At 50.4% G+C, this 13,545-nt stretch overlaps 1 long non-coding RNA gene across 1 annotated transcript; it reads right to left on the reverse strand.

Moving 5' to 3' along the window:
• Nucleotides 1-3,914: 3,914 nt before the first annotated feature.
• On the reverse strand, nt 3,915-11,332 carry LOC142922635 (uncharacterized). Its single transcript, XR_012940203.1, has 3 exons — nt 11,176-11,332; nt 7,964-8,949; nt 3,915-5,209 (listed from the first exon to the last, which is right to left on the reverse strand). It is a non-coding gene; the product is annotated as an uncharacterized LOC142922635 (long non-coding RNA).
• Between the last annotated feature and the right edge of the window lie 2,213 nt (nt 11,333-13,545).

Genomic DNA, 13,545 nt, shown 5'->3' on the forward strand with positions numbered 1-13,545 from the left:
CTCGAGACTTTAGTTGTTATTTTTGCCGTGATCTGCTCCATTAACGGATGTAGAAAGTAAAATAACTTGTAGCGTGTTAAACTTCTTTCAACGTAGCCAACTGTGCTAATCGGAGTGTTGGGAGCAAGGGCAACACTAAAACACAAGCGCATGACTAAACAGTTTAACACGCAGGCTGTGCTATAAACTGTTTAACACGCAGGCTTTCGCGAAAAATATTATCCATAATACACGTTTTTTTGGTTAGATCACGTAAAATTGTACCAAAAAAACTGTATTATGTGCTATAAACCTGTATTGTGTGCTATAGACAATTACCTTTATGTTCCTGTTCAGGAAATGACGATACAGTACAGAAAATTATGAGCACGCGGTACACCACCAGTGGCTACCGCGTCTACTACCGCGTGTGCAGGCGGTGCAACTGCACTGGCCCACACGAGCGGGGAGCGGCTGCATTGCCACGCCACGTGGAGGAGAGGGGGACATTGGCAGGCTCTATTTTCTTGTTCCTTGCACCAGGCCCAGAGACCCTCACACAGAGACCCAGACCCTCACACAGAGACCCAGAGACTCGCACAAAGACCCAGAAGAGACCCTTACAGATAGCCAGCGACTCGCACACAGAGTCACAAGAGACCGACAGACGCTGGACACGAGAGGCCCAGAGACCAATGCGGCAGCGACTCCGTGAGCAGGGATGGCGCGAGACCGCGCTTTCGGTGACACCACGTGGTGATGACACCACGTGCCGAGTGCGCGCGCCGAGTCACGTGGAGGCGGGCGGCCATCTTACCTGGGGACAGTGCTGTACTGTAACAGCGGGGGAGCGGTGGTGCAGCGGTTAGCGCGGTGCTGTGTGTAAACATCGCCACTATGGAGAAAAAGGCGGCCGGGCGTGGTGCTGGCTGCCCACCCCCTCGTGTGCCATGCATAGCTGCTCGCTAACAGCACTTGCCCCAAAAGTCTGTTCAGGATATACGGGGGATCTTTGTGTCAGTCTGTGTGTGTGTCTGTGTGAGTGTGTGAGTGAGTGTGTGAGCGGCAATATCTTTTTATCGGTTGCGTAACGCTGTGTGGAAGCTACCTGGTCTGTCACTTCGCATTAAGCTTCGGGTCTTCTCGGCCACGGTCATTCCCTTCCTTCTCTACACTTGCGAAACGTGGACCCCCCTAATGGAGCATCTTCGCAGGTTGGAAACATTTAAGCTGGCCTGCCTACGATCCATCCTGGGTTTAACCAGGCTGGATTGTGTGAGGAGCTCATAAATCCTCAAAAGAGCTGGGCAAGGTCCCATCGGTGAGCTCCTCTGGCAGGCAAGGCTGTGTTGGCTGGGTCATGTAGCCCGCATGCCCAGCCACCGCATGCCGAAACAGCTTTTGTTCGGTCGGATCGAGGGGGCTAAACGGGCGCGGCATGGGCTAGAGAAGAGATGGAGTGATGTGGTACAGGAGGACGTGGAGCTGAGTGGACTTGCCGATGACTGGTACCAGCGCTGTCAAGATCGGCCTCTGTGGAGGAGGCTCGTGAAGAACGCTACTGGGCAGTTGGAGGCAGTCGCCCTCCAACAACGGAGGGCGGAGGAGTGACGCTCACAACAACGAGCGGAGCGCCGGGTGACTAAGGCACAGCAGGTTGGCACAGTAGGGGGCACAGGTGGTGCATCAGCCAGTCATCTCAGTCGACCCGTGGCACCTGGGTCTGCCCCGTGACCTCCTGCCAGCGGGCGTTCGACACTTCACGTGGCCTCAAGGTGCACATGGCCTGGCACAAGCGTCGTGGTGACGTCGCCGCCCTACTTAGTGGCGAATGGCGGTTGTTGTTGAGTGAGTCTGTGAGTGAGTCTGTGTGTGTGAGTGTGTAAGTCTATGTGTGTGTGCGTGCACGTGTGCGTGCACATGTGGATCGCCACACAAATTTGGTGAAACTCCTACCCGTGGTCGCTGAGGTCGCCATCTCCTGGCCTAGCCAGGGTCTGGGCAGCGCAGCAAGCGGAGACATTTCCAGCTCTCGGAGATTGAATGTTTCCCCCTCACACGCGTTGGTTCTCTCCCCTCACATGTATACTCGCTCTTGAATGGAGCTGGGCAAACATATGTCATGCAGTGGGGCCCATTGCCTGAAACATCGCCCATGATATATTTTCCTCTTAAGGCAGCCGTTGTATTAACGAATGAGTTCAGTGATTTGTGTTATTTGTGCACCACTGCCAACGCGGTATCGACAAATAATCCCAATGTAGGACCACAGAGCTTGGGGATATTGTTGGTCGCGCCGGTTTCTGGCTGGCTGCAACACCAATGCACAAAATACAGCACTAACATAGAATATGTATGTATGTTGAACTTCTATCGCACCGTACGTAGCCAACCGCGCTAATCGAAGGTGCTGGGGAAGGACAACAAACTAAGCACAAAAAGCGGTTCTAAGAAAATGAGTTGTCAAAGACATTTAAAAGTGCAGAGCTCCAATGGCTTCCAAATATCGGAAGGAAGAGCGGTCCAGATGGCCGCAGAAGCGCATCTAAAAGCGGCGCGATGCGGTGACCGCACCCCAGAGCCCCCCCCAACGCCCCTTGGACCCCCTCCGCGAAGACAGCACAGAGTGCCGCTGCTCCCTTGTGACCAGGTCGCGTCTGAAAAAGAGCTACATGGACCAGTGGGCCTTACTTGGTAAATAAAAATAGTTTAGTTCGGGCCACCTCCCGCAACACGACGCTTGTGAGCATGGGGACACCGCGTGCTCCCCTCCAGATCGCATCTCCAGCTCACATCAGCTTATACCTCGACCTTACACCTTGAGCTCACGCCTTAAGCTCGAACTTTCAGTTCACACCTCTGCCTCACCACCTTCTGTTGAGCTCCACCAAGCATGCTCGTCTCAGGTTATTTCATCACGAATACAGTAGCCGCATTGTACAAAGACTCCACCGCCACTCAGGGACATCACCATTCACGGACATCTCCGCCACTCACAGCAGGGGCAACGGACACCACTGGTGACATTTCACATATGTGATTGAGATGCTCAGCAGTGGTTTCAGGTGCATTTTGATGACTCCATGAGAACCGTTCTTGATCTGCTGAAGTAGGAGCAATAATCCTCGTGCCACTTTTTTAGTTCGTCCCAGAGCACCCTACACCGACTGGGTCGTGGCAGTGACAGCAGCAGCAGCAGTGACATCGTGGCGCGTCACTGACACGGCTAAACACACATGAGCGGAGACGCAGTGGCGGCGGCAGGCAAAGCATATCCCTCACATGAACACTAAATCAAGCTACACTCTAGCCCACAGATGTGTCAGTCAAAGACAAAGATCCTCCGTAAAGACTTAAGACTGTTGTGGCAAGCGCTGTTAGCGAGCGCCTTATGAAGGCTGACATGGCATGTGAGGTAGCCTAAGCTAAATGAGCACCAGGCACTAATTTGAGACTGAGTCGACCTAGGGGAGGCCTAGTAACGATTTAGATAATCATCACTGGTGTTGGCCATGAGTGGAAATTGAACTCGGGTCGCCGGGTTCGTAGCGCAGCACGCTAACCTTTACACTTCTGCTCACCACAGATCTGTCAGTCACAAGCATACACATTGGAAGCAATCAACATCGGGCATATAAATGGTTCTGTTTAGACAACTTCACCAGTCCATCCAACTGCTGGTGGTAAAGGTAGGTTCACACCTTCTGTTAGCCGAAAATATCACTCGTGTCCTTGAGCATGTGATTGAGTCACCAAGGTGAATGTAGGCAAGGCGAGGCAATCATCTAGAAATGACTGACAAAGGATCTACATTAACCAGCTTTTCGAACAATATTATGACTTCACTTAATACAAAACAATATTCTTAGTAACTATTATTCTTAAAAAATAACAATAACTTATTTTAATGGATGACGCGTAAACAAAGGAGGGAACATGGAAAGGGTGCAGCGATGTTGGAATGTTATTTATTTTGTATTATTTCTTATTTGGGGTGGTGGTGGTGTTGGTAGAGGTAAAGGTGTTTATAGAGTTGGCAATTGTAGGATAGGTAGCGTTGATAGGGCTGTTGTTGGAAAGAGTGATGGTGTCGGTTGGGGTGGTCGTGTTGGTAGGAGTCATTGTGTTGGTAGGATTGGTGTTGGTAGGGTTGGTGTTGGTAGGGGGAGTGGTGTTGGTAGGAATAATGGTGTTGGTATGGTTGGTGTTGGTAGGGTTGGCGTTGGTAGGGTTGGTTTTGGTAGGAGTGGTGGTGTTCGTCGGAGTAGTTGCGTTTGGTAAGGGTAGCGGTGTTGGGAGGTGTGGTGGTGTTGGTAGGTGTGCGGATTCTAAAGGTGGTGGAGTTGGTAGGAGTGGTGGAGCAGGCATTGATCCGGGCCATGAAGAGTGGTCTCTTTGCCCTCATGATCACGAGGCGGGACTCACGCTCAGCTGGGGTGATGATGTGGGAAGGAGTGGTGGTGAGGGTAGAGGAAGTGATGGTGGTCAGGGTTGGGTTAGTAGAGGAGGTAGTGTTAGTAGGTGTGTGGTTGGTAGAGGTGGTGGAGTTGGTAGGAGTGGTGGAGCAGGCATTCATCCAGCCATGAAGAGTGATCTCTTTTCCCTCATGATCATGAGGCTGGACACATGCTCAGCTGGGGTGATGTGGGTAGGGGTGGTAGTGAGGGTAGAGGAGGTAATGTTGGTAAACGTGGGATTGGTCAAAGTGGCGGAGTTGGTAGGAGCGGTGGAGTTGGTGATTGAGCTGGTAGGGGTAATTGAGCTTATTTTAGTGCGGCAGGCATTGATGCGGGCCATTATCATGAGGTGACACCACTCACACTCAGCTGGGATGATGGTGTTGGTCCGGGTGGTAGTGAAGGTGGAGAAAATGCTGTTGGTAGGGTTTGTAGGGGTGGAAGGGGTGGTGGTGTTAGTCAGGATAGTATTGGTAGAGGTGTTGGTATTTAAAAGTGTGATGGTGTTAGTTTTTCGGGGTGGGGTTTGTCATGGTGGTGTTGGTAGGAATGGTGGTGTTGGTAGGAGTGGTGGTGTTGGTAGGAGTGGTGCTGTTGGTGGGTGCGCTGGTAAGTGTTGGTGAGCTATTCATCATGGAGCAGCCATCCAGTTGAGTCTTTAGGGATCTATGGGTCCTCTTGATTTTCATGGGGTGGCACTTGCTCCGAGCCAATTTACACATGGATCCTCTCATGTAGCGGCTTCGGTAAACTCGTCTGCGCTGCGATGACTTCTGTTTAAAACCGGAAACAAAATCATTATGAGAGGCAAGAGATTGCAGTCTCCTTCTTCCCCTGTTGGTCACTCCACTCAAATATGTTTTTTTCACTTGCCATCTGCCACACCACCACCATTGATTGAGCACGAGTGTTGTACCTGCCTTTCAGTGGCAAATATCGGACAACTATTTGTAATCCACCAACATGAACAATGTGTGCTTGTAATAAATGTGTGCGACTTTGTCGAGGATGTGAGTGTGATTTTTTATTGTTTGTTGTTGTAACGTTCTAACCTGCCTCTCCTGTACATCTGTGAAAAATAGCTTAATAGCTCATCGGATTCTTCCAGTATAAATATTCTGATTCTGATTTGTGTCATCTATGCATGTGAGATTATGACATTTGCCTGAGTGATCTATATCCATGATGCCTCTCTGGGTGTGGTGTCTCTGTTGTGGTGTCCTGCTGATGTTCTATGTTACAGTGACGCCAGCATACTCTCTCTCTTATTAGTGGATTCTTCAGCCAGACTCTTAGGCTGGTAATGGTGATCCCCGCGCTCTCCACGTCGTAAGTGATGGCCACCGGCCCACTGTGCAGCATCTTTATCAAGGTCGTCCACCTTGAGGGAGACGGGTATTCTCCATCTTGGGGAACCGTCATCTGTGGTGCCGCCGCAGCGGAGCCGCTCCAGCGGAGCCGTGCCCACCGCCGCGACGCCGTCACCGATGCCTCGGATTTCCCGCCACTCTCCCGGGGCTGGTGCCTTCTCAGACGTCCGCGTTTTGCCCACTGCACAGTCGTGAGGCCGCCGCAGCAGAGCCGCTCTGCCGAGGCCGTGCCCACCGCCGTGAAGCCGCCACCGGGGGATGCCGACGCCAACGCGGTGCACCCTCGCCACCCCCCCTCCCCCCGCACGAACGCACACACGCCCCACGTAGAGCCAGGAGGGGAGGTCACCCGGCCGATAGGTTTTTTTTTCCAGAAGTCCCTAATGGGATCGATCTTCATGGTTTCCTGCGGCCGGGAAATTGGGCGATCTTCCCCCTGTAGCTGACATGCACTGCGGCGCCGGGACCTAATATTAAAGTTGCATGGTCACGGCAAGGGCCATCGAGCCACCGCGAGTGGAACCACACACACACAAGCACGGGTCAGTGGACTGGTAGCGGGAGAACAGAGAGCGGATGTCGGAGAGATCACTGCAGCGACATCACCCGAGTTGGGATCCGGGTATCGAAGGGTGGGAAAATCCGAGCCCCTGATTGGACGGGAGGCCAAGGGAGCGAAACGGCGAAATTCCTTTGTTGTAGGTGGGATAAAGGGAGGGGGATTCAGGTAGCAAGGCAGTTCTTCAAGATCATCGCGGTCCACGCAGGAGGGGAGTTAGCCGTTCGAGACGTCCGCGTGATGCACTTCAGCGCAGCCAGGCTCAACCCTCTACTGATCGCTTTTCTACAGCTTCCAGCGCAGCAGAGTGGAAGTACACGTGAGTAAGAGAGAGAGGTAAGTTTGGGCTATTTGATCGAGGGTAGAAAGCAGAGCGATAGGCAGAGGAAATACAGTCTAGGATCTCAAGGGGAATAGGCTGACATCCACTGACCCACACAATTACGCGTAGCTTAACGGGTTGCTTGCGGTAAATAAAATAACTGGTAGGGGAATAAACTGTTTCTTGTGCTCCTTTGGAGGGTGAAGAGGAGGGTGGAGAGTGTTTTGTGTTCGCACGCACACGCGGCTGTTTGCGGCGAATAAAGGAGTAGAGCGTGCTTGGTGTCCGTACCTGTACGATCGTTTACAGTATTGTTCAGCACGCGCGTGCCTACACGACTATTTTTGGTGGTGCCCAGCGCTCGCGTACCTGCGCAATCGCCTACAGTAGCGGTTTGCGCTCACGTGCATGCGCGGTTTACAACGAGGTTGAGCTTTCATTTGTGACCAGGTTCCATCTGAAAAATAAGTTAGTACCTCAGTGGGCTTTGACTGGTATGATGGGGGTGTTCTTGATTTGAAGCTTTCGTGACTGCAGGAATCCATACTCTTTGGTTCTTTCGGCAAAGTCACGTAGGTATAAAATCAAATAAATCAGTCTGCCTCAGCAGCAGACCATGCTTTCCCCACCCGATGATGGACGCTTGTGTTGCACCCGAAACATCGTGATTTACTTTATTTTATACCTACGTGACTTTACCGAAAGAACCAAAGAGTATGATGGGGCTGGTTTAGTTTTATTTGTTTGTGTTTGGGTGATTTGTTAACCTTTCTTGTACTTTGCACTATTACATGTTTTTGTAGTATTTGTTGTTGTAACGTTCTTACCAGCCCCTACCGGACATCTGTGAAAAAGAGCTTTATAGCTCATCGGATTCCTCAACCATTAAAAAATATTATTGTTCTGACTCTACTGGCTAGGGGACATTGTTCTGTCTGCACCAGCGCAACTCACCAACGCCGCACAAGGAGTCCAGCACATGTCCCAAATGCCACGCTGCCAGTAACAAAAAACACCCTTAAAGTTGCAGTGGATAATTTTTAAGTATACTTAATTGAGCAAGGTGTTTGCTTGTTCCAAATGACATATGCAACTTTGTCTAGGATGTGTGCGTGGATGTGATATATACTTGTGTGTGTGGTGTATGCGAGTGAGATTCTTATATCTGCGCGAGTGATCTGTACGCGTGATGCATCTCTGCGTGTGGTGTCTCTGCATGTGGTGTATGTCACGGTGCCACGCTGATGGCCTGTGTGAGCGTGAAGTCGGCACTCACCACTGCATTCTTCAGCCGCCACTCCGAGGCTGAGGAGGGTGATCCCCGCGCTCGCCACCTCGTAGGCGATGGCCACCGGCCCGCTGTGCAGCATCTCCATGAAGGTCGTCCACCCTGAAGGAGCTGGGTCGTCGTCTTCTCCTCCTCCTTGGGGAACCTCCATGCCATGGCTGGGAGAGGAAGCGACTCGAGGCACCCTCTCGGCTTCGTGACCTGTGAGGCGGTTGCTGATGTGGACGGCCACGGTCGCTTTGGTGAGAGGTAGAGGCTGTCCGGCCTGTGGCGGTTGGACCTCCCAGGCTCCCCTCGGCTTAACCAGCTAGTTAGGGGAGAAATTCTTCTCCTCCGTGGGCACAGACGCGAGGAACGCGGAGCTCGCCACGAGCAGCGTCACGAGGGTGCGTGAAGTACTGCGCAGCCCGTGAGCCTCCATGGTGACTGCTACGAGAGAGGCTCCAGGAGGCTTCGTGCAGAGAGGCGCTCCTCAGCAGGCAGCTTGCAGCGTGGCTCTAGCGGCAGACTGGGTGGAAGCGGGTGTGACGTCACGGCCCGAGGGCGGATGTGTGTTGTGTCTCATCTGTGTGTGTCTGTATGTCTGTGTGTGTGTCTGAGTGTTTGTGTGTATGTCTGTGTATCTGTGTGTGTATCTGTGTGTTTGTGTGTGTCTGTGTGTGTGTGCGGTAGTGTAGTGATTAGCGCGCTGTGCTATGAACCTAGCGACCCGGGGTTCGATTCCTGCTCACGGCCACCAACACTGGTGTCGTGTGCCGTGCCGGTCTTCGTAGGTGCTGCTCGTTATGGCTACAAAGGGAGGCCCAGGAGTGGTTGAGGTAATCGTCAGCAGTGTTGGTGGCCGTGAGCGGGAGTCGAACTTGGAGGGCAGCGTGGCATTCACTGCAACAACACCGCCCGCGCTCCGACTGGTACACGGTCCGAACAGTGCAGAGTGCACATAATTCGCGGCGTCTCTCGCACGGTCCGGGTCTCTGTGTGGAGAGCGGGAGACGAAGGCGAGGATCACACAGGGTAGAGGGTGCACGTCGGCACTGCTTCCCACGTCACAACACGAGTCACGTCACATCACAGACTCATCCTCACCGTGAACCAACATCATCAACACAAACCCACATCTTCTTAGTTCTTTCGGTAAAGTCACGTTGAAGGGAAACAATGAAATAATAAAATATATATAAAACAATAAAAATTTTCACGACGTTTCGACCATAACACAAACGGTCGTCATCAGGTGTGTCGGTTTGCATGAATTTATTTATTTTCAAACGGTGTATTTATTTATTTATAAAAAAAAACGTTAGCGCCACGTGCAGCGATTTGGCAGTTTATTTAGAAGAACTAGTCCATCTATGTTCTGAAAAGAGGAGGGGGGAGACGACAAATTTTAATGTATGCTGTCTGAAAGCCACTTTAAGCGTGAACAATCAATTAAGACCTGAAATGGTTTATCAAATCTTTCCAATGCTAAGCCAGAATCCATCTTCTCGGGTGAAATTGTCCCTGTGCTTGTATATGTGGATAGCCCTTCACTTGGAATGGAACTTTCTACAAACAAACTGAGGGCACCCCAATGGGCTCCCCCCTATCTCCGGTTATAGCTAACATTTTCATGGAGAAATTTGAGACTGACGCCATCCAGACTGCCACTGCGCCCAACCTTATGGAAGAGGTACGCGGATGACACTTTTGTCATCTGACCACATGGCCGGCCTGCTCTAGACCAATTCTTCGACCACATCAATTCCATACACCCAGCCATCAGATTTACCATGGAAGTCGAAAAAGATGGCAAGCTACCTTTTTTGGATGTCCTAATTAAAAAGAGACCAGATGGTTCAATGAGCCACTCTGTCTACAGGAAAGCTACCCATACGGATGCTTATCTGAAACCGGATTCCCATCACCATCCATCACAGAAGAATTCTCTCATCAAGACTCTGTATCATAGAGCCCAATGCATATCCGACCAGGAACACATAGGCAGTGAACTCAAGCACGTACACCAAGCTCTTAAGGCTAATGGTTACTCCGACTATACAATCCGCAAAGCTATCACTCAAACCATGAAGAAGTACCCTCTTGAGGAGCCTTTCAAAACCATCACTTTACCCTACATTGCGGGGATCACAAAAAAGATCTCCAAAATCTTGAATAAACACAAGATCCAGGTCCGTTTCAACACATTACATAAAATCCGTGATCTGGTTCCGTCTGTAAAAGATGTGATTCCGGGCATACAATACCCTGGTATCTACAAACTAAGTTGCCTCTGTGGTAGTAGTTACATTGGAGAAACCAAACGCCATGTCTCGGACCGCATTCGTGAACACAAAGGAGACCTTAAACACGGTAGGACCAACACCTCGGCCGTGGCAGATTATTGTTATAATTCAGTAGGCTCACATGACATTGACTTTTCCAAGACAGAGGTTCTTTGTATGCCATCTGGCTACCATGAGAAATTCGTTCATGAGGCTATCCACATATACAAGCACAGAGACAATTTCAACCGAGAATATGGATTCTGGCTTAGCAATCATTGGAAAGATTTGATAAACCATTTCAGGTTTTAATTGATTGTTCACGCTTACAGTGGCTTTCAGACGGCATACAATGATTGTTTCGTCTCCCCCCTCCTCTTTTCAGAACATAGATGGACTCGTACTTTTAAATAAACTGCTAAATCGCTGCGCGTGGTGCTAACGTTTTTTATAAATAAATAAATACACCGTTTAAAAATAAATACATTTATGCAAACAGACACACCTGATGACGACCGTTTGTGTTATGGTCGAAACGTCGTGAGAATTTTATTGTTTTATATATATTTTATTATTTTATTGTTTCCCTTCAACGTGACTTTACCGAAAGAACTAAGAATATGAATTACTGCAGTCACGAAAGCTTTAAATCACAAACCCACATCATTAACACGGACCCACATCATTAATAAGAAACTCACATCAACGCGAGGTTACATCTTTACCACTCACCCACAACACTGGACATCTGTGAGAAAGAGCTGTATAGCTCATCTGACTCCAGTATAAATATTCTGATTCTGACATGAACTCACATCGTCACGACTCACTCACAACATACCACCACCACTATCAGTAACACCACTAACGCCACCACTCCTCCTGCCAGTACACTACACAGACACACACGTCCTCACCACTCACATCACCACTCACCTACAGTTCCTCACTTCCTCCAGAGAGTCGCTGCTTCTGTCGTCTCGGTGCTTCTCTACCGCCACATGTGAGAAAAAAGATCGGCAGAAACAAGTGGGGGCGGGGCTCGGTGATCACGCCCTCAGTGACGCAATATCCTGTGAGCCCCTCCCCCCCAGCACCTTCCCCCCCCTCTACGCCCCCTCCCCCACTCACACCGCCAAAGACAAAGCTCCCGCGTATATAGCACTACTAACAACAACCCCACCACTAACAACGCCACCACCAATAACAACCCCACCACCAATAACAACCCCACCACCAATAACAACCCCACTACCACTAACAACCCCACCACCACGAACACCACCACCACTACTACCACACCACCACTAATACACAGTTCTGATCCACACCTCAGCTGCTCCCCACACGCGATGCTTCTGCTGCTCTCTCTACTTCCGCTTCCGCCGGTGAACGTGGCGCCAACTTCTGAAGCGGTTCGCTGCCTGGGCCTCCTCTGGGTCGACTCAGCCTGAAGGTGAGAACCTCGCATGATGTGGACACCTCAGCAGTGGTGGAGGAGAGACAAAGGCGGCCCACAGCCGTAGGCTTCTAAACAGCTGCTGGGCTCACGGCATCGGTTCAAGCAGAGCCCGGCTCTGCTGCTGAGGCACTGAAGGTGGAAAGCGGTCCAGAGTGGCGCTCGAGTTGAGCCATTGCTGCTGATGAGAGGCTGATGGGATCAGTCAAATATACTTTTTTATCTTTGCAAGGAAGGGTTTATTGTGAAGGAGGCGAATCGCGTGCTGGCGGAGGAGGCCTCCACTAGACGCCGCTAATTAGGGTATTTGGTCTACTCTTCCACGCTGATCTCCACGTTTTGGAGCAAGGTGGGCGTACCCACACTTTACCCCACCACATGCGGGTCGTTAGCTCACTGGACTTGCACTGCAGAGGTGCAGGTTCGATTCCATCGCCCACACACCCACCCACTCACTTGCCCACTCACCAACTCACCCACTAACCCATCTATTCACCCACCCACAGGGACATGTGGAGACACGGAGACACATGGACACACGGATACATAGAGCCTTGATAAAGTGGTTGTGTAGGTGGTGTTAGAGTATCAGCATCAATGTGGTTGTTGTGGTTATGTTGCTTGTTATGGTTGTGGTGGTTGAGGTGATGTTGGTTGTGGTGGTTTTGAATGTGGTGGCAGTGGTTATAGTTGTGGTTGTATCGCTGGTTGTAGTGGTGGTTCAGGTTTTAGTTGTGGTGTAGGTGGTTATGTTGGTTGTTATGGTGCTTTTGGTTGTGGTAATAATTGCGGTTGTGGGGGGTATATTTTTTGTGGCTATAGTTGTGTACGTGGAGGTTGGGGTTTTCATGGTTATAGTTACAGTTGTGGTTATGTTATTGTTGTTGTTATACTTGGGGTTGTGGTTATAATTGTGATTGTGGTACAAGTTGTGATGGTTATGTTATGTTTTTGTGGTTATAGTTGTGGTGAAGGTGGTTATGTTGTCTTTCATGGTTGTTGTATGTGTAGGGAGCAGTAGAGTAGCGGTTGAACGCCACGCCACGGACCCGAGAAAGTTCGATTCCCGCTCACGGCCAACACCAGTGACGATCATTTGAACCAGTCCAGGGCTTCCCCTACGTCGACTCTGCCTGAAATGAGTACCTGTTGTGGTGTGTAATAAACATCGCCACTCGGGAGACAAAGACGGTCGGGTGTAGTGCTGGCCACCCACCTGCTTGTGTTCCACACTGCGGGTCTCCATAGGTACTCGCTAACAGAACTTGCCCCAACAGTCTGTTATAGGCTATAGAATAAATCTTTGTCTTTTGTTGTTGTATGTGTGTTGAACTTCTTTCGCACCATATGTTGCCACCTGTGATAACCGGAAATGCGGTTATAGTTGTAGTGGTTATATCATGGTTGTGGTTTTAGTTGTGTCTGGTTTTAGTGCTTAGAGTTGTGGTTATAGATATGGCTATAATTGTGGTTATTGTTGTGGGTGTGGTTATAATTGTAGTTGGTTTTGGTTATAGTTGTGGTTATAGTGGTTATGGTTGTTGGGTATGGTTGTGGCTGTGGTTACATTTGTGGTTACATTTGTGGTTGAATTTGTAGTTCTAGTTGTGGTTGTTGGTTTGTGGTGGTGAGGCTGGTGCAGGTGGTGGGTTGGAGGCCACGTTCCCTGCCCATGCGGTTCCAACAGCGATGGCTCCCTGTGCTATGTGGGTCACATGAACTTGTCTCCCAGCATGCCTTGAAGTCATCATTATAGGAGCCCTCGCCTCCTCTACGCACTCTCCTCCTATCTCTCCCCTCTCACCTCCACGCACTCTCCTCCTACCTCTCACCTCCTCCGCGTGTCT

This window comes from Petromyzon marinus, unplaced genomic scaffold (genome assembly GCF_048934315.1).
Source record: "Petromyzon marinus isolate PM22_M1 ecotype Great Lakes invasive population unplaced genomic scaffold, UKy_Petmar_22M1.pri1.0 PM_Scaffold_128, whole genome shotgun sequence".
NCBI classification, from domain to species: domain Eukaryota; kingdom Metazoa; phylum Chordata; class Hyperoartia; order Petromyzontiformes; family Petromyzontidae; genus Petromyzon; species Petromyzon marinus.